General features: G+C 43.2%; 1 protein-coding gene across 1 annotated transcript in view; it reads right to left on the reverse strand.

Moving 5' to 3' along the window:
* CDH5 (cadherin 5) overlaps window positions 1–26,265 on the reverse strand; it is a 48,026-nt gene extending 21,761 nt beyond the window's left edge. Inside the window, exon 1 of the mRNA XM_075838638.1 lies at window positions 26,139–26,265. The gene's annotated coding sequence lies outside the window, so the exon portion shown is untranslated. The remainder of the gene's footprint in view (window positions 1–26,138) is intronic.
* Window positions 26,266–26,706: the final 441 nt, after the last annotated feature.

Genomic DNA, 26,706 nt, shown 5'->3' on the forward strand with positions numbered 1-26,706 from the left:
GTGTTCTTTAAAAAGGACTATCTGAGGGGGCTTCAAGGACTTCCTCTGCTCGGGTTAATGTTATGACCCATGTTGGGTCATGTGAATTATTAGGAGGAATTCTCTGGTGGATTCCTAACTAGTTATCCGAATGTTTCGGATTTAAATTGTTTTTATAAAACTGTGAAATTAATAAACGGCTGCTGTGGCCATTTCACATCCAACCTCGGTGTCATGTGTCGTTACTAAATGGGGATGGGGGATAGTATGGTTTAAGGTTAACACACGACTCTACCTAGGCAGGTCAAGAAGAGGCTGGACGCAGCTGCAGGCTTAAGGGAAGCCGACATGACCGTCCTGGTAGGGAAAGGGTTAATGTTACGAGGTCAGGGAAAGTTGAAGGAGCTGAAGGGGGGACGGGGAGGAGTTAAGGGGGGCGGGGGGGGCCGTTGCTGTGCTTCCCGCTGTTTCTCGGCATTGAGCCGGAAGCAGCGGGAGGAGTAACACACAGTAAGCAAAGCTCCCACCCTCCCACCCTTGTTTTGTTACTCTTTAGGTCTTATGTACGTCTGGCTATGAGCGTTGTGTTTTTATTTTGTGTGCTTATTTAACATGTTTTTCTTTTTTCCGGAGTAGGTTCTGTTGTCATGGCAGCTGGCGGGGGGAGTCCTTGAGGCCAGTCAGTACAAAATGGTGGGGGGGTCGCATCGGGGGTATGCGTCCCCCAAAAAAGGTACATGGTTGAAGACTTCATCGGGTGGTATCCCTTTGAAGTGGTCTTCTGGTAGAAGGTATATCACTTGAAGGCTTCATCGGGTGTTATCCCTTTGAAGTGGACTTCTAGTGGTCGGTATATCACTTGAGGGCTTCATCGGGTGTTATCCCCTTGAAGTGGACTTCTAGTGGTCGGTATATCACTGGAGGGCTTCATCGGGTGTTATCCCCTTGAAGTGGACTTCTAGTGGTTGGAGCCATCTGCAGAGGTGAACGGTGCTTCCGAGCTGGTTTACGGCTGGAGGTAATTGGTGGTTTGCAGATGGCTAATTCGGTGTGTTCTTTAAAAAGGACTATCTGAGGGGGCTTCAAGGACTTCCTCTGCTCGGGTTAATGTTATGACCCATGTTGGGTCATGTGAATTATTAGGAGGAATTCTCTGGTGGATTCCTAACTAGTTATCCGAATGTTTCGGATTTAAATTGTTTTTATAAAACTGTGAAATTAATAAACGGCTGCTGTGGCCATTTCACATCCAACCTCGGTGTCATGTGTCGTTACTAAATGGGGATGGGGGATAGTATGGTTTAAGGTTAACACACGACTCTACCTAGGCAGGTCATGGAGGTCTCCCCTTATTTGAGTGTCTCCCTGACATTTCTGGAGAGCAGACAAATATATTTTTTTACATATATTACGAAGTGATGGCCTAGCAAAACTATCACAGAGGTAAAGTGCCTTTGTTGCCCATAGGAACCAATCAGAGATCAGCTTACTGGAAAAGTATGGAGTCTGATTGGTTGCTATGGGCAACTAAGACACTTGTGAGACCGTTTTGATATATGAGGCCTGTAACTTTATGTTACATATGGATTTAAGTCATTCCTGTCGGATGATTTATAATGTATATCAGCCATTTTATATATCCGTTCATTAATAATGAAGGAAGTGGAAGCTCACAAAGCAACAAAAACATTACTACACCATATCATATGAACCATTAAACGAAGGCGTAATATGACGGAACCCAATAAAGTCAATGGGTTCTGCTGGGCGCCGACAGTGCCCGTCATACAACAGAACTGGCAATTCCAGTTTTTTCGTTGTTCTGCTCCTCCGTCAGGGAGCAGAATGTAAACATGAACACAGGTGTGAACAGGCCCTAACAGAGCAAGTCCCTAGTACTATAAGACCTGGGATTGTTATTTTCTGTCAAGTTGTTTTTTGTTTTTTTGAGAAAGACAGGTGACGAGCAATATGGTGACCGTTATAGTTTCCTCAGACGACTGTCAGCCAGTTTTCCCAGATTTGCTGTTCAGGAATATGGGAAAGCTGGATGACAATGAATATGGCGACCATTATAGATTATTCAGGGGGTTGTCAGCCAGCATTCCCAGACTCCTGAATGGCATATTTGCATACCTAGACAGAATTCTGATTCAGGATTCTGGGAAAGCTGAGTTACAATCAATATGGCAACCATTATAGTGTCCTCAGGGAGTGGACAGACAGCTTTCCGAGACTCCTGAATGGCAGACTTGCCTAGTTATGTAGTTATTCATTTCTGCCCTAAAGCAGGAGATAAAGAATAACTACATAACTAGGCAAGTCAGCCATTCAGGAGTCTGGAAAAGCTGGATGATAAACCTATAACATCAGTCCTATAAATTGGTGCTCAGCTTTTCTAAAATCAGATATAATTAAACAGTGGATAACATTTTTAGCTAGCTGACAGAAAGGGACCAATTTTAGGGGTTTATGCTCTTTAGTATATACATGATGACGCCAGCAAATGACCTCATAGTGGGAAACAAGCAATCTATGTGATCCCGATTGTGAGTACATAGAGTAGAATTGATTTACCTTGGTGATAAATCCCTGCAGAGTATTTACAAAAATAATGGCAGAGGCGGCCATGAAATTTTTGTTGAAAGACATTTCATTTACAATTCCCAGCGGAGACTATTAAGCTGAATAAACCCAACTCGTTCATAATAAACCCATCTTCATAAAACGAAACGTATTGGCTTCTAGCTTTTTCCACGCAAGGTTAATGGAAGGTTAAACATGCTCTAATATTGACCGCTTATTGCAGTCAATGGGAGGAATTGGTAGCGGCAGACAGTACAGTTTTATTAGTCGTATTACCGTGCGCCCAGGGTAACCAGGCAATTAATAAATCTGCCATTTGCAGAGGTGAGATCTGGGATTTTCGCTTTCTAAAACTCAATAAAGGCAGACTTTTTTTTTTCACTGACAGATTTTTTTTTTCTTTGTTTTCAGGATTTCTTCCACATATTTCCTAGATTTCCCGGGAGTATTTTAAAGAAAATAGCGGTAATATTTGTGGTATTTATTAAATCTGGCTATAATCCTTTTTTTCCCCTGTCTGAGAATATTTATAATATGCAATTTCTCATTTTAGCTTCAGGTTTTTATAATTTAATTCCTGAGAAAGAATCTTTTTGTTTGGTCCTGTTCACACCTGCTTCAGTGTTTCTGTTGTTCTGCTCCATCAGAGAAGCAGAACTATGAATACTGGAAACGCTGGTTCAGATTTATGACGGACACTATCGGCGCCCGACGGAAACCGTTGACTTTAAGGCTCTGTTCACACAGAGTTTTTTAAGCTCTGATTTTGGAGCGGAAACCGCGCAGGAATCAGCGCCAAAAGATAGCCGAAATCGCCCCCCATTGATTTCAATGGGAGGCAGAGGCTTTTTTTCCCCTGGTGGCTTTTAGACGTTCGTGGGGGGAAAAAAGCGGCATGTCCTTTCTTGGAGCGGTTCCGCCTCTGACCTCCCATTGAAATCAATGGGAGGCAGAAAAAAAGCGTATGATAGAGCCATACAAAGCCAGAAGGAAACCGTTGACTTATCATGGCGTCCGTTATGGTTCCATCAGGATTTCATTAGTTTGACAGCAAGAATAGAGATGCGTGTTGCGCTATTCTTAGTACTCATCACTGTTATGTATGAAGCAGGTAACGTTTGGCAAACATAAGATCATAATAACAGATAATATATTAAGAAGTTAGAGCTTTGAGATGCGGCCCATTGTTAGTTCTCCCTGATATTACCCATTAGGGCTGCCCAATTTATTCCCTGGGGGGGGGGGGGGCTCTGGAATTTACACACCTTATACTGGGTCCTATTTTGAGTGTAGTTCCACAATGGGGAAAATTACTACTTTTAGCCTTTTTCTATTTTTTTAATGAAAGCTACAGGTACCATGGCTGTGCGCTGACAAATGCATGCTTGCCCAAGGATCCACAGGTCATCAGTATATATTCGGTGGGGGTCCGACCCCGGACCTACCAGCTTTTCCAGCTGCCACCAGGCAGCAGATGTGCATGCCGGAAACAGATGGCTCCGGTGACTAAATTGCGGCTGAGCTGCAGTACTGCAGCTCTGCTCCTATTTAAGAGAATAGGAGCAGAGTTGCTGTTCTGCAGCATGGCCGCTATGCAGTAGTTGGAGCCATCTGCTTCTGGCTCCAAATACTGCATACCCTTCATAACATCCGGTGCCCGAAGGTAGCCGGAGCAGCTGATCGGTGCGGGGTCCGGGTGTCGGACCCCCACCAATCATCTACTGTTGACCTATCCTGTAGATAGATCATAAGTTTTCTGTGCGTGGACAACACCTTTTAGTAAAACTATTGACATTTTTCTATGAGCATAGCAGTATCATAGACCAGTATGCAGGGCTAGCGCCAGCACTACACAGACCTGGGCAGATGCCAGGGCCCACTAAATGCTGGGGGCGTGTGCGCCATTACAATATGGGTAAACATACTCTTTGCATGTGAAGCCAAGCTTGGGGTAAACAGGGGGACCACTGTTGCGCTGTTGCCCAAGGGCCCACATAAACCTGGAGCTGGCCCTTATCACACTGTAAGTCCACTCGTGCTACATACATTAACTTCTTAGCTTTGTGTTCTATGAACTTAAATCTGATTTTGTGCCTTAGTAACAAATGGTTTGTCAAGTGTTGGGTGCCTCCATTAATTGTGTGATTCATGAGTCAGCGAGCTTGTGACATTTACAGATTGAAGGCTCCAAATTGGTTTGATCGGGGAGCGATGATATTACAGCTGCTTTAATGTGAGCTTTTAATCTACCAAAAACAATGTTTTAAGTTCAACCGGCAGACACAGGAAATAATGCGATACAGCGTCCAAGTTATCGAAGATAATACCTGCACTGAAACTCTGCACACTCAGCAGTAGGTGGCCTGGGCTGATTTAAGTGTCTTGCAGGAGGTCCAACTACTTTACGTTAAAAGAATGCAGTTTATTCAAGAGCGGTTCATACAAAGAATTGTGTAAGACAGTCAGAAAGGCTGATTGTAATACAGATACTTGCTAATGAGTAAATATATTAGAATCAGTATATAGACTCCAAACAAATTTGTAACAAGGGCTGAGAACTGTTTAAACCACAACTGTCCCCCCATATCATCTAGGCAGCTCCATGATAATGCATATACCACAAAGAGACAAATAAGAGCCTTTAACGCCAATGTATATAATATAAAAAGTTAAATCTTTATTATACAATGTACATACTAAAATAGCACCAAGAGAACTCTAGTAAAAAAGCGGAGACCGCACCGAGTGTTATAACCACCAATTAACCAAGGGTAGCTGCATACATGTTAGAATACGTATCAGATTCACAGTTAAGTATACCAATAATACACCATTAGTTCAAAGGTAAGGAAGGGAGAGCAATGTCTCCATAAATAACTGGTTTGAGTGAAAGAAGGGTGCAATATATATCGTACTGGATGGTAGTTGAATCAAACAAAATGACTAAGATGCAGACTTACCCATAGATGGGATGAAGTGGTATGGAATGAGAGGTGTCCGCTCCGCAACATAGACCCCGACGCGCGTTTCGCCACGTAGTGCTTCCTCAGGGGGATGTAGATTAATGTGTGCTCTAGCGCACATCTTAGTCATTTTGTTTGATTCAACTACCATCCAGTACGATATATATTGCACCCTTCTTTCACTCAAACCAGTTATTTATGGAGACATTGCTCTCCCTTCCTTACCTTTGAACTAATGGTGTATTATTGGTATACTTAACTGTGAATCTGATACGTATTCTAACATGTATGCAGCTACCCTTGTTTAATTGGTAGTTATAACACTCGGTGCGGTCTCCGCTTTTTTACTAGAGTTCTCTTGGTGCTATTTTAGTATGTACATTGTTTGTATAATAAAGATTTAACTTTTTATATTATATACATTGGCGTTAAAGGCTCTTATTTGTTTCTTTGTGGTATATGAGTAAATATATTGCATTATTATTTCCTTATTTAATTACTAAAGCAGTTTTTGGGCTCCATAATTCAGGGGCAGACTGAGCCTTCACTTGACTCCCAAGCTGGGAGTAGTGATGTCATCATACCTGGGGTGGTGATGTCACAAAGATTTTTTGGGTTAAAAAGTCTCTAAACTGATCACAAATTGTCCCCGTGCTGGGACTCCCAGTGATCAGCTGTTATCTATGGTGATCCCTGGCAGTAAGTGTTCAATGGCCCTGCAGCACCACCACTGGGGAAATTAAGCATTACACAGTGCCCATTCAAATCAATGTGTTGTCTGTGTAATGCAGGACAGGACAGGTCTTCCAGAGCTAGAGACGCTCTTTGTAACCTCTTTCCACTCTGCCCAAGAGTTGAGGATCCTGAGCAGGGGCCTCTGTTAACTCAGAATTTCCTAATAGGGTATTCGAATATGAGCTTTCTAAACTGGACAATCCCTTTAATGTGATGTGCTTGAAATGGAAGTATACCTCATAAAAGGAACAGGTCTTGGGTAGAGAGCCCTGTTAATTATCATCAGTTGGAGGCTGCGAGCTGGTACCCCCATTGATTACAAGATTCTTCTTGACATGCGGCAAGCACTCTGATTGGGACTATAATTTGCATGCATTTTAATTTTCAGGTACCCATGATACCAGCGGATTACACAGGGTCTCACAGCTGGGAGACCCCATAATCAGCAGTTATTAGTGCATATCAAATGACTGCTGTATTATTGCTGTATTAGGGCTTGTCTTCCTAGCATTGCAGTGCATCTGTGGTCTTCCAGCTCTGATGCATTAACTGTTCAGAGCGATAGAGTAACCAGATTACACTTAGGCTGGGTTCACACGACCATGTTACGTCCGTAATGGACGGAATGTATTTCAGCCGGAAGTCTCGGACCGAACACAGTGCAGGGAGCCGGACTCCTAGCATCATAGTTATGTACGATGCTAGGAGTCCCTGCCTCGCTGCAGGACAATTGTCCCGTACTGTAATCATGTTTTCAGTACGGGACAGTAGTTCCACGGAGAGGCAGGGACTCCTAGCATCATACATAACATGGTCGTGTGAACCCAGCCTTATAATGACAAGAGGGCATTTAAAGGAGCATACTGATTTAGAAAAAATCTGAGCATTTTAAGTTAATGGAAGGGAGTCCTTATTTAATCAATAAACCGGACTAGAGAGCGAATATAATAAGTGTCACACTCTCTGGAGGAGCCGGCTTGTCCATACGTTGTCCATATTTTACTCAGGAATCCCTTCAATTTCAATAATTACCATGTAATGCCTCAGTTCACCTGTGGTGGCACTGCAGGAAAATGAAACACTTGCTAAAAGGTTCCTCTGCAGATTATAGACGATTACTGGGGGTCCCAGCTGCAGGAATTTTTGTTGAGCAACTTATTTTTAAGGGTCTCTTCGAATAAAAAGGGACTACCCAAAGTGGACAACCCCTTTAAAACAGACCAGCCCTTTAAAAGATATCAGGACACTAAGAGCACCCACTAAAATTGATCAGTTTTTTAACATTCTTTATTATTCTCTGCTTTGACATAATACAAGTGGCTAGACCTTTATAGGTAAAGGTTGGTTTAATTATACGATGCAAAAAAACACAACGTTCCGTTCTTCAATAAAAATGTACTAAAAGGTCAACAAAGCATATTAAAAGCATTGTGATTTTATGAGTTCTTCTCCCAGTAATAGGCTGTTTTATATAGAATGGAAAAATGAAATGTGTCTGAAATACAAAGAGAGGGTGCACTGCTTTCTGATGAGTGTTGGTGATACTCCCACTATTGGGAGTAACTGGAGAGGTGAACCCACATCTTTCGTGTTGCTGTTTCCTGCCGTTGTTCTTTTAGATATGAAGGGAGTGGGAGGAGAGCTGGCAGGATTTCAGCTCTCTATAATTACGCTAAGTGAAATTTTCCTATGAGCATTAGGTAATCCAGGACGTTTCCTTCAGTGTGACTGCTAATTTCAACGGCGCAGATAATTCTCCGAAGAAATTATTTTCTCCCAGCTATTATATAGTCTGTGCTTAATAGGATTCACCTTTTAATTACTGTTCTGAACCTGAATTGTTAAATATGATGGGGAGTTATCAATCAATTGCGCAAACTGCCAAGTGGCTACGGTCTCCACATAGAGAGATGGCTTTTAATAGTCTGACGGTGGAAGCGTGCTTAATTTGGTAGTACTTGCATAGTAAAAAGGGTTTTACTTATGTTAAAACAATATAAAACATAGGGATCCTACAAAAAGTGGACAGATGGAGGGGCATAGATGCCACATAAGGCCACCCTGAGAACCTGGGTTGGTACTGGAATGTATCTCCCTCACAAACAAATTCCCATATGCAAAGTCTGGGTTTGGGGTCGGGACATTTGCACTTCAGACCTTTTCTCTTGCCTTTCCCAAGATAATATAATCCTATGTAGCCTGTGCAGTATGGTGCCCTGGTGGTGAAATCAATCAAGACCCTGGAAAAACAGTGGGATCCAATTCTGAGTTTGCTATAGGACCCTCCTTACATTGTGTGTGTCCTTTCCTGACCACATTATAAAGTCCTGAATTCATGGTCCCTGAATGCAGTGCTATAAGTAAACGCTAGAAGGTTGTTAAGAGGGTTGTCCACTTTGGACAATAGATACTTGTTAGAAGGGGCCCTTGACAATAAGCAGATCGCAAAGTGTCCCCCTCCTTGGACCCCCAGCGATCAGCTGCAATCTGTGGGGAAATGTAGCAGGAAGCGCTCAGTTTCCCTGCAGTGCCATGACAGGAAAAAGAAAGAATTACACAGTCCCTATTCAAATCAATGGGTTGACTTTGTAATGCAGGACTTGATAGGTCCTCCAGAATGAGAGACGCTCTTTGTAACCGCTCCCTACTCTAGCCAAGAGATAAGGGTTATGAATGGAGACCCCGATTCTAATAATTCAGTAAACCTTCTTTAGTTTAGCGGTGGAAACATCAGAGATCAGGCTTCATAGTGTCACAGTTGTACTACTTCGATGTGTCACTGTGGCAGCAATGACATAGTGCAAAGCAGACTAAGGGATGGCACAACTCACCATTGCGCCAGTTCAGGGGCGTAGCTAGAGGCTCATGGGCCCCGATGCAAAAATTCTTACTGGGCCCCCCCCCCCCCCCGCCGCAAACTTCTCATGGCCGACGGTCCGCAGCTTTCAGCTGCATCGCTGGGTCTCCTAAGTGACCCAACAATGCAGCACTAGCAGCCGGGGCGTCACTATGGCTGGGTTCACACACACTATTTACGGACGTAATTCGGGCGTTTTAGCATTGAATTACGTCCGAAAATGCGGCTCAAAAGCGTCGGCAAACATCTGCCCATTCATTTGAATGGGTCTTACGATGTTCTGTGCCGACGGTCATTTTTTTTTACGCGCCGCTGTCAAAAGGCGGCGCGTAAAAAAGTGCCTGTCACTTCTTCAGACGTAAATGGAGCCGTTTTCCATGGACTCCATGGAAAACCAGCTTCAATTACTTCCGTAATGGACGCAGCGAAAGACGCCTGCACATGCCATTACGGCTGAAATTACGGTGCTGTTTTCTCCTGAAAACAGCACCGTAATTTCAGCCGTAACAGACGCTGCCGTGTGAACATACCCTCAGGGCTTAAAATGTCCGGGAAATAGCCCCAATACATATGTGTCCGCCCCAAAAAAAAGTGTGTATATGAGACAGCATAGCATATCTATAGCACTGCGACCCTATAAACTATGGATAGGATTAGATACAGTGGCTCAGCAGACGGTATCACACATGATAGGATTAGATACAGTGGCTCAGCAGACAGTATCACACATGATAGGATTAGATACAGTGGCTCAGAAGGCAGTATCACACATGATAGGATTAGATACACAGCTCAGCAGACAGTATCACACATTAGATACAGTCTGCTGATACATAGGATTAGATACAGTGGCCCAGCAGACAGTATCACACATGATAGGATTAGATACAGTGGCTCAGCAGACAGTACCACACGATAGGATTAGATACAGTGGCTCAGCAGACAGTACCACACATGATAGGATTAGATACAGTGGCTCAGCAGACAGTATCACACATGATAGGATTAGATACAGTGGCTCAGCAGACAGTACCACACATGATAGGATTAGATACAGTGGCTCAGCAGACAGTATCACACATGATAGGATTAGATACAGTGGCTCAGCAGACAGTATCACACATGATCGGATTAGATATAGGGCCCAGCAGACAGTATCATACATGATTGGATTAGATACACAGCTCAGCAGACTGTATCACACATGATAGGATTAGATACAGGGCCCAGCTCGCTGACATTGCGTCTCCAGCGCTGGACCCAGGATAGGTAAGAATAATAATTTTGCTTCTTTATGTGTTACTGATTATTTTTGTGTGTTTGTGTTTTTTTACAGGTTCGGTTGTTGGACTTCGGATACGAGGACTTCAATGACGGCGTTTTTTTTATTCTCAATAAAATGGTTAATGAGGGTTGTGTTTTTTTATTTCAATAAAATATTTTTTCTATGTGCTTGTATCTTTTTAAACTTTATTATCACCGCCTTAGTAATGGCCGCTGGCTGATTGACAACCTCCATTACTAAGGCGGGGCTTAATGTTAGCAGGTGCAGAGGCCAACACTAACCCCCATTATTACCCCGGTAACGACCGCCACCAGGGGTACTGGGAAGAGCCGGGTACGAATCAGTACCCGACCATCTGTAGTGACGGGCAGGCACCGGGGCGGCCGCAGGCTGGTAGTATTAGGCTGGGGAAGGCCAAAAACAGTGGCCCTTCCCACCCTTGTAATGCTGCCTGCTGCTGCTGTGTTGTATCTGGCTGGTTATGAAAATTGGGGGGGACCCCACATCGTTCTTTCCAATTATTATTTTTTTTTTTAAATGACGTGGGGTCCCCCCCATTTTCATAACCAGCCAGATACAATAAAGCAGCAGCAGCCTAGCATTACCAGGGTGGGAAGGGCCACTGTATCTGGCCTTTCCCCTCCTGATCATACCAGCCTGCGGCCACCCCAGTGGCCGACCATCACTACAGATGGTCAGGTACTGGATCGTACCCGGCTCTTCCCAGCACCCCTGGTGGCGGTGGGTACCGGGGTAATAAAGGGGGTTAGTGTTAGCCTCAGCACCGGCTAACACTAAGCCCCGCCTTAGCAATGGATGCTGTCAATCAGCCGGCGGCCATTACTAAGGCGGTAGTAATATAGTTTAAAAAAAACCACAAAGACATAGAAAAAATATTTTATTGAAATAAAAAAAAACCCCCACAACCCTCATTAACCATTTTATTGACAATAAAAAAAAAGCTGTCATCGAAGTAGTCCTGGAATCCGACGTAGTCCAACGACCGAACCTGTAAGAAAACACACAAAAAATGATTAGTAACACATGTGTTAGGGTATGTGCACACACAATAATTACGTCCGTAATTGACGGACGTATTTCGGCCGCAAGTACCGGACCGAACACAGTGCAGGGAGCCGGGCTCCAAGCATCATACTTATGTACGACGCTAGGAGTTCCTGCCTCTCCGTGGAACTACTCTCCCGTACTGAAAACATGATTACAGTACGGGACAGTTGTCCTGCAGCGAGGCAGGGACTCCTAGCATCGTACATAACTATAATGCTAGGAGCCCGGCTCCCTGCACTGTGTTCGGTCCGGTACTTGCGGCCAAAATACGTCCGTCAATTACGGACGTAATTAGTGTGTGTGCACATACCCTAAGGCTTAGATACAGGGCCCATGTGTGATACTGTCTGTGGGACCCTGTATCTAAGCCTACCACAAGGTAGGCTTAGATACAGGGTCCAGCAGACCGTAATCTTATACAGTATAAGATTACTGTGTGCTGGGGCCCTGTATCTAAACCTACAGTGTGGTAGGCTTAGATACAGGGCCCAGCATACAGGATCACGCATGGGCCATGTATCTAAGCCTACCATGTGATTGGCTTAGATACAGGGCCCAGCAGACAGCATCACACAATCTGTGATCCTGTCTCATGGGCCCCCTAAGCCTGATACATCGTAAGCTTAGGGGTTGTGCAGTCCCTAAACATTGATGGCCTATCCACAGGATAGGCCATCAATAGATGATGTGTCGCCCGGGACCCGCAAATCAGCTGTTTTGAAGGGGCCGCAGCACTCGTACGAGAGCTGCTTCCCCTTCATTTCACTACTCGCGCCCACACTGTGAATCGCCGACACCGATTCACAGTGTGACCGGAATTAATTGACAGGAATGAAGGGGAGCAGCTCTCGTACGAGTGCTGCGGCCCCTTCAAAACAGCTGATTGGCGGGTCCCGGGAGTCGGACCCCGCCAGTCAGGGCTATCTTACCTTCCTCTTCGGCCGCGGCGGGAGTTCTGTAGTCTCGATGCTGTGCGCGGCGGCATAGCGCTGTGACGTCATGCGCTGCGCACAGCGCTTGACGTCAGGACCTCCGCTGCGATCCGGAACCAGGAAGGTAAGTAAAGTATGTTACTATAGTAACAGGGGCCCGCGGCCCGAGTTACTATAGTAACTTTTAATTGATGTGGTGCGGGGGGCCGTGGGCCCCCCTGGCTTCGGGGCCCGGTCGCAATTGCGACCGCTGCGACCCCTATAGCTACGCCAGTGCGCCAGTTGCTTCTGACATTATTAAGCCGTTTGATCTCATGAAGCTTCTTGTCTACTGAGGAGAAATTAGACCAGGGACTGGGCCACCAAACCATGTGACCTCAGGGACTGAGAAACCTTACCACTGGACTCCAGAAGATGAACATCAGGCAAACAGACATTAAGGACTAGTCTATGGCAGCCGACTACTGGAAACCCGGAAAAGGATACCAAGCCACTGGGCAAATTATACATTCTATACAAGCAGCACATTTATATAAACAAATAATTTCTTGATGTGGGCAATTCCAGAGTATAGGTGCAGCACAAGAGAAGTCTTGGATATGGATTAGAGGGAGTGTGATAAGGTACGACACTGGCAGATTGAAAAGTTGTAAAATTAGATATGTAGGTTGGTAGGTAAAATATTGTGGGGAGCTTTGTGGATAAGAGGAAACACATAATCAGTGTATTGCCAATAAATATTGTATTGCAATAGTCAAGGTGGGAAATGATTAGGACCAGAATTAAGGGTGTGTAAACTAATATGCTATTTGACTTGCTAGTAGTGAAGTGGTGATACATGTCTGACCATCCCTTAGTGAATCCCTCAGTGTGTTAATATCCTAATATATCTGATCTTGTAATAATATTTTTTAAATTACTTGCTATCACATTTCATCTCCTGTTTTACATACTGTTATGTGTTCTGACTAACATTTCGCTGCCTGCTTCTTAATAAAGTGCAAATGAAAGGTGTGGAATATGTAGATTAATTAAAATAAAGCCCTAGTAATTAAAAGGGCAATCAGAGGGGGTCTGCTGCTTTAATTAAGATGCATCCAATTCTAATATTGGACTGGGAGTACACGTTTTAAAATTCACATTATCATTTCCTATTTTCTTCCATTTGCATCTTATTAAAATGGTTTAAGTGCAGCATCCGAATCACTAATGATATGTTTGGAATGGCAGGAAATGTGTTCGTTTTCATATAAGCAATGCAAACGGAAACCGTGATGCCGCTGTTATTGGTAAATTCAAGACTTTTTTCCTATTCCTTTGAAATATAATTTATTGTTCCCAAGTCTGTATGCACTACCAAAAACATAATTTAAACTGGGGTAAAAATATCCCCCCTTTTCTGACTTCCGTCTGGAATTTAGAGTGCCATCAGGAAAACCCCTGGCCATATACCCTTTTAGGGCATATGGACCTTATAGAGGGAAACCATGCTTTATGAGTCAGAGCGAAGAGCCACTAACATGCAATGGGTCTTGCCCTGGTGGACTTGAGCCTTCCATATATTAGATCGACAGACACTTTTCCCGAGAGTGGGCGCTGCCAGCGAGAAGATCAGCCGACAGCAACTTTCCTGGCAAAACCAACTGTTTGCCAGTGGTCTCAAGAGCCAGACAAAATCTTATATTAAAAAAGGTTGTCAGTAACAACCTCTTTATGTCTAGCTGTGCCATTTGGTAAGTAGCTGCAAGAATAGGTTTGACTTTGTCTCTTAGCTTAGGTCTGACTTGTCAGAACATGAAGAATATGAAATAGATCCCTCACTAGACCAATAACAAAGAGGAACGCTTATTATTATTATTTTTGGGGGTTTGGGATTTGGTAAAAATGTTTGGCATGGTAGTACAGCCATGAAGGGAAGAGACAAGCTTCCTTGGGGCCCAAGGCGGTGTTTTCAGACAGTGCCCCACCACCGTCATTCCTTAAATTACAGCATGATAGTTGTTGGCTGGACATCAATAAAACCCTAGCATTCTTACTCATACAGGGAAAAATTGATTGGTAAAAAACTTAAAGGCAGAACATTGCTTTTTTTTTTTTAATTAAATCTATAAATTGCACCCCCTTTTTCTTCAATGACTAAGTAGGTGATTCACCTGCTCTTGTCCCGCTCCTAGAGGCAGGGTGGGCTCTAGATATATAAGAGACTTTGAAGTCACACCGGGCTCCCTGTCTACTTTACCCATGACTTCATAAGCGTAGAGCATGTTTAGTCAGTTCCCCAAGGGCCCCTAAACCCATTGAACCCTGGCATATGTACTGGGCCCTAAGTACAATATATAGTTGACTCACAGTACTTGGCCCATTAACTCATATCCCAATGGGACAACATTGAACTTGTATGGCCCTAGTATGTATGGGTGTTAGAGATTGGGCCATTCAGTTCTCTGTTGGCGCTATGTATTGGTGTTAGGGATTGGGCCATTCAGTTCTCTGTTGGCGCTATGTATGGGTGTTAGATATTGGGCCATTCAGTTCTCTGTTGGCGCTATGTATGGGTGTTAGAGATTGGGCCATTCAGTTCTCTGTTGGCGCCATGTATGGGTGTTAGAGGTTGGGCCATTAAGATCTCTGTTGGCGCTATATTAATAATGGATAGTAAATGGATGTATCTGGTAGGGTTGTGATGTGATGTATCTACGAAAGTGAAGAAGAACAAAGCCTGGCAGACCGGGGGAAACAGAGTGAATAAACCCATGTGTTAAAGTATTTTTTGTATCGGTTTAATGCATTTTATGCCACATAATAATCTAAAATCAGCATAAATATCTAAGCCCAGTCTAATGCCTGTAGGTATGACCAAATTCTGACCCTTCTGCCTTCGATCCAGAGAAACAATAAAAGTTGTCTTCATTACAAGGAGTTACTAGGCAACAGCACAGAACAGCGGGATAAATGGTTATTTGTACATGGAAAGAAAACTAAAAGCAGGCCTAATTTTATCAGTTAAAAAAAACAAATGCTTAATGTAATGTAAAGCCATTTTCTAAAGGGACAGCTGCTTTAAGTGATTGCAGGGTTGCATTATTTTATGAATATTATTATTTGCAGAAGTGCAATGGGAAAAAACTGGACAGCCATTCTAAATCACTAGAATAAGCACAACAAAACTAATCTCCGCCAGCCCATGAATCAATTAGCGGGCGAAATTTCGAATAAAAGCACGCACCTATCTGAAAATTATACGAGGGAACCAGTGTGGCCTGTAAGCCATACAACTAATTTTATGGGCTCTCACAATGCCATCTGTCTCAGGAGACAGACGCTCACACATACTATTAGAGGGCTGCTGCATAATGAGGTCAGTCCAAATTATATACTCCATTCTTCTGCATGCACATCATGTACCGCAGCAGGTGCTCATCCCTTTACACATTTTCGGGTTTGCAGCATTTCAGGAATCAGCGCAAAAATTTGTTTTTGCTTAAAAAAAAAAAATATAATATACATACACAGTATATCTGGTACAGATCCATACTATGAAATCCATTGAATTATGTGGACCATGTTGTACCACGTGCTTCTGTTGCACTCTGTATTACAACGTTTTTTTCCTCTGGAAGTATTGCCTCATGAAGGCATCATACGGGCGCTCATAGAGAGCCTACAGGTCTGTAAAATGGATCTATAGGGACGCTATGTGCTCCTGTATAGGCTTTGTGTATATGCCATTGCTATGTGCCCATGTAGCCAGTCAGGTTATTGCATACACTAATGAGACAGTCTTAAGTCTCAGTATTGTTTATAGTTTTGCGCCATATGTGCCAATGGAGGCTAAGACGTCATACACATGGCAGAACCGTGTGCACAGATGCACATGGAGTCCCTGGGGATCTGTATACAGCTATAGGCACCCTATGTGCCACCATATGGTGATCCGTATGGTATGGCGCTGTATTATGGAAATGTTCTCATTCTACAAGTTCCCATCGGTTTTAAGGTTCATAAGTCTGGACAGTAAGGAGGAATGTAGGATGGCAGGAAGAAGGTGGGGTTCATGTGGACTGATCTCCTGTACCTTGTGCACTGAATGATCTTATAAACTAAACATTTAAAGAATGAATCTATTGAAGCTAGGCAGTAACTTTATAAACATATGGTCATGCTGCTTTTAAAGGTCCCCTTTTGTAGGGTAGAGGTGAATCCAATACTTTAATTGATCAAGTTTTGAAGCCGATGAGCATTTCATGAGTCATCAGAGAAATAGGTGAGGTAGGGAGTCAGGTTGATAGACATTGTGGGGGGTTCTGATCTTGGATAATTTCCTTAAGCATGACATCATAGAAATTCCAACATGAGGATATGAGTCAAGAAAAGTTATGGCCATGAGATAAGGAGGATGAGAAGCAGAGTGTGGTCCGGAAGAAGAGAGACTTTATTTTCCGAGTTATTTCTAACATGAAAATAGGTCTAGAAGAGAAATGTTTGTATTTATATCCAGAGAATGGATCATACAGCTGGACTAAGTATAACTACATGCTTCTCCAAACAGAGAAATAAAATCAGCCACACCAATATATTAATTATAACGTAATGCTCTAATGTTTGTCTAAGTGAGTCACGGATTTCAAGTCATAGCCTGAGTTCCTGGGAAGGTCGTCACCTAATATAATTTGCCATGAAGATGGTCTAGACCAATGGTGGTGGTTCTGGGTGGAGCACAGGGTCCCCGTCAAAGTTGCAATTGCTGCAACCTCTATTGCTACTTCCTACCGAGTTGCTAACATTGCAAAGATCTGCGTGGTATATGGACATGTTGGTAACCTTTCTGAATGAGATACTTTGCTCAGTGGCTAGCATAAAGCAGAGATGGTCCCATGGGCAAAAAATTTAATTGTGTCTCTTGTTGACGCTGGTTTATATATTCATATCTCAGTATATGTCCATCTCAACATTTCCATCCCCCCCTTCTCATCCTTTGTAGGATTGAATCATTGCATTACCCTCTGGCCATTTGCCATTTTTTTTTGGTAATGTTTCTGTGGAGAGGGGAAGTGTTGAGGAGACATACACAGCCCATACATAAGAGGAGTGGGATATCCTGAAAGGGGTTCCTCCTTTCCATGGGCCAGTTGCTTGGGCTACCTCTACGTTATGTACACCCTAGCCTTGGGTTATCTCACTGTATGCCTAGGTCAGTTCTAGTTACACTTGGACTGTTTATGTCGGTGGAAGATAATGAGTCTTGAAAAGTCGTTATTATCTTCAGTTTTCGACAGTGGTTGACCCTTGAGGAAGATAAAGAGGTGTCTTGTTCCTAACCAGCAAACCAAGGCCGGAGCCAGCCAAGTAGTGGTCTGCACAATTAATCTTCCAACCACATCAAAATTGATTAACCTACTTGGGAAGGGTTTACAATCCAATTCCACAGGAGTCAGGACTAACTACGTGGCCAAATTTTGTAGCCAATTTAGTAGATGATCCCGAAACACACGGAAGACACAAACAACCAATTTCTCAACATGGTCTCATAAGTTTGGCAGATTTTAACTTCATATAACATAGAATACCGGTTTACAATCAATGCTAAATATCTGAAACAACCCAGATTTTCTTCTCAAGAGTTGATCACAGTTTTACTGGACTATCATGGGACCGGGTCGTGTAATGTTGTCAACTCTGGAAGCAACTAAAACAACTGTCCCAAAACTGAAAGTCCTCACACTATTCCCCATACTTCCTTCCTCAGTGTCTGCCACTGATTAGTTCATTTAGGAACATTTGGCTCCTACAAGTGTTGTATGAGGTTTGCAGAAACTTTCAGGCTCCACAATTCTTCTGGCTGTTCTACTATTCAGCATTTCTTGGTTTCAGTAGATTTTTGTACGTGTCGATTGTCAGACTACAGCTACAATTAATGCCTGAGGTCAAACTGTAAGCAATCTGGTATAATGCACAGTGAATAAAAGGTATTATATATATTTCTATAAATGAAATATAATAGAGCACATGTAATACTCTCATTTTGTAATGCACGCTGTGTTACAATTCACTCCTTCAATGCTGATCTCAGGTACCAAGGCTGCTGGTGGTGATTACTTAAAGGGGTTCTGTTTTTTTCCAGAAAGGGCGTCACTCTTGTTCACAGGCTGTGTCTGGTATTGCAGCTCGGAACCATTCAAGTGAAAGAGGCTGAGCTGCAATACCACACACAACCTATGGACAAGAGTGGCACTGTTTATTTTATTTTTTTTAAACATTCAATTTTTATTGACACACGGTTTCTGAAAAATAAATAGCATGCACCTTTTTCTTATCTCCTACAATTCCATTAAAGGGAAACTATTATAATTATTTCTTAAAGAGGCTCTGTCACCAGATTTTGCAACCCCTATCTGCTATTGCAGCAGATAGGCGCTGCAATGTAGATTACAGTAACGTTTTTATTTTTAAAAAACGAGCATTTTTGGCCAAGTTATGACCATTTTTGTAGTTATGCAAATGAGGCTTGCAAAAGTCCAAGTGGGTGTGTTTAAAAGTAAAAGTCCAAGTGGGCGTGTATTATGTGCGTACATCGGAGCGTTTTTACTACTTTTACTAGCTGGGCGCTCTGAAGAGAAGTATCATCCACTTCTCTTCAGAACGCCCAGCTTCTGACAGTGCAGATCTGTGACGTCACTCACAGGTCCTGCATCGTGTCGGCCACATCGGCACCAGAGGCTACAGTTGATTCTGCAGCAGCATCAGCGTTTGCAGGTAAGATCGACTTACCTGCAAACGCTGATGCTGCTGCAGAATCAACTGTAGCCTCTGGTGCCGATGTGGCCGACACGATGCAGGACCTGTGAGTGACGTCACAGATCTGCACTGCCAGAAGCTGGGCGTTCTGAAGAGAAGTGGATGATACTTCTCTTCAGAGCGCCCAGCTAGTAAAAGTATTAAAAACGCCCCGATGTACGCACATAATACACGCCCACTTGGACTTTTACTTTTAAACACACCCACTTGGACTTTTGCAAGCCTCATTTGCATAACTACAAAAATGGTCATAACTTGGCCAAAAATGCTCGTTTTTAAAAAAATAAAAACGTTACTGTAATCTACATTGCAGCGCCTATCTGCTGCAATAGCAGATAGGGGTTGCAAAATCTGGTGACAGAGCATCTTTAAGGAGTCTTTCAGATTCCCTAGAGAATCATTACCAATCCTCGCTGTTTGTGAACCAGTGGGGCAAATATGTTTAGGTCACTGCGCCGTAACAGAAGACACAGACTTTGGGTGACAACACGTATACCCGAACATGAATACCCTCTTAGAAAAGCATGGGGAGAAGGCTTAACTTGAAGCTCCTGGCCCCCAATACACCACCTACCATGTGCCATTAATAATACTGGTGTCTTCTTATGTGGTAGAAGCGCCGTTGGACCCCCTCAGACAGCAAGGCCCTAGTTCGACTGCTACCTTTACAACCCCTATAGCTATGCCCCCCGCTGGAGACATGTATTCATATCCACCTTCAGCACTTCTAGACCCAGTGCAGGATCACTCTGATTCATTATTTCCTTCATTCATATTTGGCTTTCAGCACATAGATTATACATTCAGGAGGAAGGACGGCCATTTTGATTTTGCCGTGAGCCCTATCTCCTGATTGTATGAACAATGCCTCACATGGTCTAATAGCCTCAGATTACATTGGAAAGTTTTCTGTGAAACTATTTCCAGCGTTACCTCACAAGTGATAGGTCACTAAACACGGGTCATGAATCATTTACATAGCAAGGTCAGTTGCAATTTTCCAAAATGATGACTTCACCACCCATGTCGGAACTTGACTAGCCTTCTTTTTTTTGTCTGTAGATGTTATTATATGATATCAGCTGCTCCTGCCCCCATCAGGTGCTGGTGGCCACAGTTACTAGGCCGCATCCTGTTTTCTTTTTCCCCTATTGTAGAAAAACAGGATATTCTGGAGCAGTCGCTACCTTCCATCACATCCGGCTTCTTTGTTGTATGTTTAGCAGAATTCTATAGCCAAAGTTTCATTGTCTTAGTACAATATGAGATTCCCGAAGACCCCGATGTTTGTATTTAAAGTGACCACATTCTTTCCGAGTTAGGTTTACATTATTGGTGATCTGTTTGATGTCGTGATATTTCAAAAATGTCTTTGATGAACATATATGATGGGCGGTTATATGCTGCAGCTAACTAATAGATATCAGGCTACATTATTCTATCTTCAGGTGGCCATACACACAGCAATTCTTGGTCTCCTGTCTGCTCTGCTGGGCTTTCTTCGGTGGCCACATGGTTTATTTATCCTAAAAGCCCAGGGAAGGCCAAGGAGATAAAGTGGCACAGGGTTTTCCTAGCGCCATTGCCACTTTGTTCTATCGATCTGTAGTCGACTACGGTAGTCATCCCGTCAAAACCCTTGCTGAAACCATTGGCACCGGATCCGTCACCATTGAAATCAATGGTGATGGAAACGGAAACCTACGGTTTCAGTTTGTGTCAGTCAGGGCTCCGTTCCGACGGAAAGCTCAGACGGAACGTCGGAAGGGAGCCCTGACGCAGATGTAAACATAGCCTAAGGGAGAAAAAGTTTTCTATTTGTTAATGCTAGAATAAAATTCAACAAGACATTACCACCACGTTTCATGTCCTCAAATTTTGGAACCATGCAGAATACTTTGGCGCTATGTAAATACCCTAAATAAATATGTAATTAATCAGTGTTTATTTAAAGACAGCTACATTTTATAATGTATACCGTACCCATGTTTGCATTTTCTGGAAAAACGACAGTAAAAATAATACAAAAAAGCAAGCAAAAAATTAGTGATTACAATGAACTGAATAATGTGATATTGTGAAGGAAAACAACGCTTATTGAAAATTCATTTCCCCAGTTGATGATTAGAAGCTTTGCAAGTCAATGTTACCAGCATGTCTGCTGCCATCTGGTCTAAAAGATGCAGATATCATAAATTAGCTTTAGAAGCTGCTTGTAGCCCACAATGTTTAAGTGATATTAAAGGGGTATACCCAACTTTGACATTTATGGCATATCCGCAGGATATGCCATAAATGTTTGATAGTTCTGGGAGTCGGACCATCACCTATATCGAGAATGGGGATCATCCGACCCCTGCTCTGCCTTGTGCGGGGGGCGCTGACCTCAGATTCCAGGCGGGGACTAGTTGAGTGAGGGCGTAACTCCCATCCTCTGGATATGCCATAAATGTCTAAGTTGGAAATACCCCTTTAAGCGTACTGGTGCAACTTTACATGGTGGGATCCATGTCAACAGACTCATTTAAATGAAAGTCCCCTTTAAGCGTTTGTATTTCGATGTTTAAGTAGTTGTACGAGATGAAAAAGCATGGTTCCTTCCTTCCAAAAACAGCACCACTCATGTCCTTGGGTTATGTCTGGTATTGCAGCTTAGCCCCTTTACTTGAATGCAATACCAGACTCAGTCCATGGAGAGGTGTGGCGCTGTTTCACTAAAGAAGCAGCCATGTTTTTCTGAGCTCACACAACCCCTTTAATGACCATGTGGTGAGTGGTCCAGGGTTTTAAACCGACACCTTTTTAAATGTTCACTTGAATGGTGCAGAACTGCAATACTAAACATTGCCTATGGACGAGCCACTGCTCCAACAAGTCACTGCTCTTAGTTAACTGGAGTCAAGAATCTTCAGATTGCTATTAGAACCAGTCGACATATTATTGTCAGCAGCAGGGGCGTAGCTAGGGGGGGGAGGCGGGGCATGTGCCTTGGGCGCAACTAGGTGGTAGGGAAGGGGGGTGCTGATCGCTGCTGATAGGTGCCCTGTATGTTGGAAACCAGCAGCAGCGATCAGCGTTGGGAGGAGCCAGGAGCTCATGCGGCGGCGTTCTGACTGGGGTCTGTGACGGTCCGGGAGTGGACCAGTTCAGTCACTTGACCTCACTGGTCCACTCCCGGGCTGTCACCGACCCCAGTCAGAAGGAACTCCGCCGCTGCCTGCGCCGCATGACCTCCTTGGCTCCTCTGGTGAGTCACGTCAGGCAGAGCGGAGAGTGGTAGAGGTAGGCTACCGCTCTCCGCTCTGTTTACAGTGTGGCACTATTTACAAAGGGTGGGGAGTGTGGTGCTATTTACAAGGGGGGTGGTGGGCTGTGTGTGGCACAATCTACAACGGGGGAGTGTGGCGCTATTTACAAGGGGGGAAGTGTGCCGCTATCTACAAGGGGGCAGCGGGCTGTGTGTGGCACTATCTACAAGGAGGGCTGTGTTTGGCACTATTTACAATGGGGGGCTGTGTGGTGCTGTTTACAATGGGGGGCAGTGTGGTGCTATTTTACAAGGGCGGTCAGTGTGGCGCTATTTTACAAGGGGGTCAGTGTGGCACTATTTACAAGGGGGTCAGTGTGGCATTATCTACAAGGGGGGGCTGTGTGTGGCACTATCTATAAGGGGGGCTGTGTGTGGCGCTATTTACAAGGGGGGGGGGCTGTGTGGCGCTACCTACAAAAGGGGGGGGGCTGTGTGGCATTAACTACAAAGGGGGGGCTGTGTGTGGAGCTATCTACAGGGGGCTGTGTGGCATTATATACAAGAGGGGGCTGTGTGTGGCACTATCTACAGTGGGCTGTGTGTGGCGCTATCTACAGGCAGCTGTGTGTGGCATTATCTACAAGGGGCTGTGTATGGCCTCTTTAATTTATTTTCTTCTAATTTATTGTTATGGTAACTCCCATATATAACTATATCGCTTGTAAAATGTACAAATAGTTTTATGCTCGAGTTACCTTAAAAAAATTCTGAAAAAAAAATGACACCTCGTTGATAGGTAGAGCAAGCAAACACGGCGATGGGGAAGGAGATGTTGTGAAAGAAGTTGGGGGGGGGGGGGCTCCAATCTGAATCTTTGCCTCGGGTGCAGGAGAACCTAGCTACGCCTCTGGTCAGCAGGGATACCCCCTACCATCTTAGGAAAGCTACAATGCAATTAAAAAAAGAAAAATCTTCTTACATCAGATTACTATACAGTCCCTGTTATAAAGACTATGCTTCCCAGAATGTAAATCACTGGAGCAAGCTATGTGCAGACACTGAACAAGCAGGTACCGCTGGGAGCTCTAGATGGGAATCTGTTATATTAGAGGCCGTAGCTCAGGATCAGTACAAGATAAGAAATGTATTTACAAAGTAACTTTTTGTCTGTAACTTATTGTCATACAATGGATACCGATGGTGCCAGACTGACCCCATTGACTTACAATGGGGTCTGTCAGGGTTCTGCCGCAATGTTTAATGAAAAATATAACTGCATACTGCACTATTTTTTCAAATTTAATAGACGTGCTGATGACGGCTCCGACAACAATGTGAACAGAGCCTAAATCAGTTGTCTGCCTGTTTTTCCAGGTAATTTATTGTCAATTGTTTATATAGGAATGAAGAACAGTTTCTCTGATTCCATTGAAGCTCCGTTATATTAAGTATCCTGTTTCCTATTCTTCTTAAACAAAGGCAGGATGTGACTCAGGCCTCGTCTAACCTTTAGTAAATAATTGCTATACCAGGAGATATCAGAATATTACGTTTTCTTCGAGAAACCTCTGCAATGTCAGTAATTTTGAGGCTCCCGAATTAATTTAAAGAGAAATTTGGCTTCTGCATAAAATGTTGTTGAGTAGCTTTGTAAATACCCTGCCGTACTTATCTTGTAACAGTTTAGATTTACGGCTCGGCTAAGGCTTATTTGAGAAGTCAGTTGAGAATGCATTGTGGGAGTTGAGTGGACAATTACACGGTTAGGGCTGATTTGTTAAGTCACATGTCTGACAGCAGAGTGAAGCTAAACTGCTGTCTGTTTCCAAGGGCAACTAAAAGAAATTTCAAAGAGCTATCTCAGTTAAGATAAAAAGACATGAAATAACTCCGAATCGGTACAAAAAATAAATATAATAAAGTATTTGAGTTGGAAATCTTGGTTTACAATAAACATAAGGAAATAATCTGTATGATTAAGCCACAACATATTAAACATTAATTTAGCATTTATCATTTATTCTCCATATGCTGCCATTGGTACCTCTGTATATTTCCCCCCCAGAAGCTTGTATATGATAGCAGTGTGACACTATATGGAGTAGTAAACCCGCTGGGGTATAGTAAGTACCCATTGATTGCTATAGGCGTTGTTTGAATGAGCCTTTAAGAGATAAGATGTCTAGAATGTGCGCTCATGCAACACTATGACTTATCCCCATAATGGGTGATAGGAGGCAGAATCGAGATTGGGTCTATATTACATAGTCTACCCCATTCTGATTTGCTGTATATGCGACTGTGTTTTACTAGAGTACAGAAAACATCTAAAGTAAGATATACAAGATCCCAAAATAATAACGATCACTGTACTTTTTGCTAATCTGACAAAAATGTTTTTATGTACTTCTAGGGTTACCAATGGGCCTGGTATCAAGTAGTCTTCTATCCTTATAGATATTTTAACTGTTGTTAATAATATTTACAGCCAGAGTATGACGGCGACATTGGGTAAACCACCAGCGCTCAAAGGCCAGATAGCAGAGTGGACCCATAGGCTTCATTTCTGCCTCCTCCAGATAAAGGGGCCCAGTGATTGCCCTGCTCCAGACTCTGTCACATAATAAGACTACCAATAGCAGAGAGTTGTGATTTTAGAGCGCTGGGTCACTCAATCATTAGAGTCCAGGAGCCCAGGATAGTCCTGGACTGCCCCTGTACTTTATATTGAATATACGGGCATGTCATGGTTCAAGGGAATCAATCATGGTGGTGACCCAACTCCCGGCTATGGGTACTATCTGGTAACTTTGTATTTTGTATACAGTGTTGCTTGTTTTCTGGAGGGTAATATCCGGATTTACTTTAATACTGTTTTAAAATTGAAGTCCGCTAATGTTGCTATAGTATAGTCATGTACTAGTCAAGAAGACTTGTGTCTTTGTGATTGGAGATTATGCCGTTTTTCATGATGACTCTACTCCTTTAATGCAATTGGATGATTAAACACTCCAAATTATTGTGAGAGTACCCAAAGTCCTGGTGGGTTGTCCATTGACCTTGCAATGGATGGAATAATACATCCATTTGCTTTTAGTAGAATTAGTGAGACTGTGGACTGCACCTACAAGAACAAGATCTCCCCATAGAAAAGACTTAAAAACAACAACCCTTTCTGGCATACTCTGTAAGGGCATGTTGAGTTAATAGATGGGTTTCCCTTTACCGGCCCCTGCCCTCTACTAGCTAAAGCTGAGATCAGCATACACCACGGCCCCCTGATATAAAGTCTACAGGCGTTCGTTGAAAACAATGGATGGCTTTGGATTTGAATGACGCCCATCTTATGCTTTGTTTTTCTATGAGCACTGCATTTACATTGTAGCCCCCAAAATTAACTTTTCCAAAACAAAAAAATAGCTGATCAGAGGGATTCTTAGTGACAAGAACCCAGATATCAGCTACTGGCAGTGGGACCAGAAATCACATCAAAGATCCAACCATTAGAACAAGGACCAACATCCTAAAAATTGATTTTGAAAGAGTAGTTGCCTTGATTCACCAGTGTAGGATATAATGTCAACAACAGGTACCCTACTTCATTCCAGAGTCATTTCAGACCGCTGTTAAAGCGATTATCAAAAGCAAAATAAGTCAATTGTATGCCCCCAAAAACCAGACCACGTACCTGTGTGATAGAAATCCAAAAAGATCAAAATCGGCTTGAAATTTAAAAAATAGAAGAAATAATCCACCCGTCACTGGGGAACAAAAGACATAGGTCAGTTCAGGAGTTTGTGAATTCCAAAATATCCAGCGTACTCCACTTTGGAATAAGCCTGATCCCACCCAGTACACTTCCTTCCTTTGATTGTTCTTAACATCTCTGAGGCTTGAAGCCACTGGGTTTCATGGAGGAAACCAGATAAATGTATTTCAGATTTTTTTCGTAGTTGTTGCTTAGAACTGGGCACTTAGTAACCGTGAACTTATAAGGAAGCAGAAAACGTATTACTTTGTGGTCATTTTTGCAATCCTCAGTAAAACGCCTACAATCATAGCAACCATGGGTTTTGGGGAACTGCTGGCTGGTTTTATTTATATATATATATAAATAAAACCCAATTACAACTACGTGTCCGGGAAAACACAACGATGGCACATCATTAGAATAGACTTTCCATGTGTGATTGGTGGGTCCGAGCCCCGGGATCTCAACGATTAGTAAGGCTCTGAGCTACAACACCAGACACAGC

This window comes from Rhinoderma darwinii, chromosome 9, assembly GCF_050947455.1.
Source record: "Rhinoderma darwinii isolate aRhiDar2 chromosome 9, aRhiDar2.hap1, whole genome shotgun sequence".
In the NCBI taxonomy this organism is placed as follows: Eukaryota; Metazoa; Chordata; class Amphibia; order Anura; family Rhinodermatidae; genus Rhinoderma; species Rhinoderma darwinii.